Genomic DNA, 4,730 nt, shown 5'->3' on the forward strand with positions numbered 1-4,730 from the left:
AGAAGAATATATGCAGTGTGTTATTTGTTGAAACTATACTTCCGATTTGATTTGAAACTGTCTCATTGCTGTTTATCAATAAAATTTTGAAAAAAAAATGAAAAAAAAAGAAGAAAAATTTTCCTGTCTAAGATCCAAAATTGGATTCATGGAAAAATACCATTGACTTCATATGGGAGCTTTTTTTTTTTTTTTTTTTAGAACTGCAGGATCTTAGTTGAATAAGATATCATCGAGGTGTTTCCTATACGCATCCAAATCAGAGGGGCACTGTCACCACAGTATAACTTCTGCAACGGAAGATGATTTATCAAGGTTTGCATATGTTCACAACACCCCTGGAGTGGATCCTGTCCAGATCTACATAATGGAGTTTCTTCAAAGGGAAGCTACTTGAATTTCTGGACGAAGCATAGAAACTCTTGCAGTCCTGTGCTCTCTCGCTGACCACAGTGGATAGTTGCCAGCATTCTGTTTTGATGGTTGCCAAGAGGAGGTGAGCTCCAGGTTACCTTGTTTAAGTTGCTGTTCCTCTTCAAAAAGTTGACTCTTAGTGGGGAAGATGATGACTGAATCAATGTTTTAGTGAGAGTGAGACTCCAGCTCATGTTCTCACTCTCACTCGTGCTTTCGTGATGAATCACAGATGAGATATTAACTAGGTTAAGCCCTGCTGTTAGGGGCTACATCACTTAGTCTGGGGGCGGTAACACAAAGTGCCATTTTGCTTCTGTTTTGTTTTTTAAGTAAAAAAAAAAAAAAAATCTTCTGCATTACTTGCCAGGCAGTAATGTTTACACAAATTGCTCAGGGGAAAGCAACATAAAGTATATGAATTCTTAAGACCCTAAAATTTTATGGCTTTCCAAGTTCAGCATAGTATAAAACAGATTCAGAAATCAGGCCATCTGGGCTTTAATATCCTAATTTTAACCCAATGAGCTTTATGAATTCAAGCAAGTTACTTAACACCTCAGAGTTTCTACTTTCTTTCTGGCATCTGGAAATAAAACACACTTACCTTGAAGGAGAGGGGTATGATATAATGAAATAACATATATGAAATGCATAGCAGGATGTCTAGTCCCTCTTTAGCACTTTATAAATGTTAGGTCTCTTCATTTATTATAACCCTACTGCTCTAAGCTGATAAAAGAGTGGAGGAGAAGACATTTCATCTGTTTATTTTCTTACTATATCATCTTAGAAAGGGCAAGCATCCAGGGAAAAAGAAATTGCATAAATGGAATGAGCATTACATTTCGAATGTGATGATATCGTATATTAAAACTACAGCGTAGAATCTTATTAAGCTGGTAGACCATTATCATACTGTCCTCAAGTTTTGCGCTATGAAGACACCTCCTAGATGAGCCGATGAGATCTCAAAACCGTACTATAGACATTTGAAAAGAACACAATTATTTCTAATGTAGCATCTACAGTAAACTTTCACCTTCACACATGGGTGCCACAAGCAAGGAGCCTCTGTCAAGCAGCCTGCACCCATCTCTTCTGCTGGGGCCTGTGTATACTAATACCATAGATTTCATTTTTCCTATTACTTCTCGCTTCCCCTTAGGTAGCATTGGTTACCGTTATAAAGATAACAGATCATGAAATAAAGCAGTTCCTGTCAACAGCACTAAATGACATATTTAACTCACTTTAATAACTTTACTTTAAGGACCAGTCAAATAACGCAGCACATTAAAGAGCCTGCAAGAAGGTGCAGAGACCTGGGATTCGATCCCCTGGCCTGCTGTCCCGAAGTGCACTGAGATGGCAATTGAGACTGGGTGTGGTGGGGCATGCCTGTAATCTCAGCCCTTGGGAGGCTGTAAACAGGCGGATCACTACTCACGATGAGTCCGATCTAGTAGTGAGATCCTGAGCACCCTGTATACCCTTCCCTAAAAAATACAAAACAACAAAATAAAACTTTATTTTACTTTGATAAGTATAGTGTACACATTTTAAAAGCTGTTTAATGAGGAGATACTCTAGCCCAAAATGAGAGCCTTGAATGCTGTCTAAATCAGTCACAATGGTAAGTGGTGAGAGGTCTTTACAAAAGACCTACAAGAGGAGCTTTCAGCCCTGCTTTGATCCCATTCTTTTTATATCATGGTTGGACTATAAGAGCCAATATTCCATGATCTAATATTGAAGTATTTTACCTCTAAAATAATTTTTTATGAAAAACGTTCATGGCATCTGCCAACACATTATCTTATCAATTTTTTTCTCTATGAAAACTATTCATAATGATAAGCAATAAAATATTTCAATCTTTCTTTTGTCATTCTTCTTTTAAAAAGGTTGTAAAGCTTAAATATTTTAATAGCTATAGTAACAGTGATACTGATTAGAATACATATGAAAACTTGGTTTACACACAGAAGAAAATTCCATGCTAAGAAGGAATTGATTATTGCAAAAACCCTGAAACCATTTCTTCCAGAAGTAAATTGATGGAATGACTTTTTTCTTACGAAATACACATCAAACAATGACAATGAAACCAAAACAGTTTCTTCTTTAACAAATAAATTCAACATTATATTCACATTAATGACATTGTAATATAAAACTTTAAAATGCTATGTTTACAAAAATGATTTTTAAAATATTTAATACATATTATAATACATTGTATTTAAAACCTGGAGGTCTGCAGAAAAACACATTGTTTGAGTTCAATCCTTGGTTCCACCAAAAAAAACCAACCAGACAAACAAACAAAAAAATATTGTTTCAGATCAGAGCAGATCCCTCTTAGTTGTACAAAGCCCAAGAATGACTGTGTATCTACTTAGATTTAGCGATTAGAAATTATAATTATTATACTTCACTTTAAGCCTTTGTTTATTACCTTTTCATTAGAAGGGAGAGTCTTATTGTTTTGTCACTGGGCAAACCATATGCCCCCATATTATGCTTTATGTCCCCAGCAATTTCATTTATTCAGAAACAGGAGTTTCAGAAGCTGTCTAGCTCATGAGGCCTCTATATGCATCACTATGCTAATCCATTGATGAAATCATTATCTGATGACATTATAGGAAGACAATGAGAAGCTGGGAGAGGAGCCTGTGTGAAGGCAGCAAGCCATAGATATACCTCAGCAGACTGTGCTGGTCCTTCATCCCTTGCTCGCTGATTCTTCCCTGCACTCTACTTCCTAATCTTCATGAAGGAAGCCACTTTTCTCCATCATTCTTTTCCCATGATGCTTTGCCTCACCTTTGGCCAACAGAAGGGAACCAGGCAACCACGAACTGATACCCCTAAAGTCATCAGCCAAAATATACCTCTTCTCTTTAATGTGGCTTTTCTAGGTGTTTGGCCTGAAGCACACCAAGTCTACACAACCCCGCTGTTATGGCTTGTATCTAGTTTTGCTCCCCAAAGCCTCATGAAACCATGGGGCAGACTTCTAGAGTTTGAGATTAACTCATGATCCACTGGGATTGTGGATGTGAGCACTGCTGGGATTATGGGTGTGAATAGTACCCCCAGCCTAGGGCGGATAGCCTGAGTGCAGCTTAAAGGAGACAGACTTCCTCTCAGTTGCCATTGTTGCTGCTACTCTTCTGTTTTGCTCCCTGCTCTTTGCTGCCACCATGAAAGGTTACTCTGTGTCATGTGCCTCATTGCCATGGAGCCAGCTGAGTATGCACTGAAACCTCCAGTAACTGTGAGCTAAATAATCTTTTCCTTTCTTCATTTTGAGTGTTGGGTAGTTGTCCTAGAAGTGAGAGAAGAGTAACTGAGACATCTGCCTTATGAACAGCATCACTTTATTCTTTTTTATCTTTGTGCGCTATCTAAACTCTAACTCCATTCAATCACTAAAGGACTTTCATGTATATGATAAATTGGATAGTCCCTCATTCATTATATATTTTAGGTGTATCATTAGATAGCTTGGTATGGAGCAAAAACAGGTGGATTTTCTTTTTTTGTCGGAGCAGGCAATATCTCAATAAACATGTGGAAAAAGTAAAAAAGAACATCCTAGCAATGTTAATGTAATTTGAAGAAATGTATAAAGTTTGTATTATCTGGGGAGGAGAAGAATAGGAGGAAAACCTAGTGCTAACGAGGGATACCTGGGATGAATGAATCTACACACACTTTCCTGTGTTCTTAGTTGAGAGACCGCTTTGTTATTAAGACTTTAGGGCAGAAGGTGGCTGTTCACTTGTGATTGGTGAGAGGGGCATTTATTTAGAAAGGGTGGGGAATCGATGTGTTTGTGTGGTTCACCATTAGAATCATTCAACTGCTAACACAGATAATTTCGGTATTAATCTGCTACTGCAATTGGAAGAAGGATTCAGACCCAAAATGATTGATTTTTCAGGAAAAAGTCAACAGTGTATGGCACTTATTATTACAGTAAATAGCCCTGCAGTGAGAAAAATCAAGGCTGACTTTATTCCAAACACATGTAATGAAATACCTAAACGTTTGCACACAAGTCCTTTTCTTTACAAACGTTCTCTTAGAAGGAAGAAAAGACAGAAAATGCTCTTATAACAACTCTGCTTCCTTGGCAGCTAACAGGGAAAATAAACCCCCGAAAGACAGAATGGTTTCATATTGGATAATAGAATCAGAGTTTTCTTTATAGAAGTTTAACAGCTTACCTCATTTAATTGAAATGAGTTGCATGATACCTTGCAAAGATTAATGCATGTTCTCTGTCCTTGAGTTTTGTTTGG

The sequence above is a fragment of the Octodon degus genome, unplaced genomic scaffold, assembly GCF_000260255.1.
Source record: "Octodon degus isolate 3935 unplaced genomic scaffold, OctDeg1.0 scaffold00056, whole genome shotgun sequence".
Lineage (NCBI taxonomy): Eukaryota > Metazoa > Chordata > Mammalia > Rodentia > Octodontidae > Octodon > Octodon degus.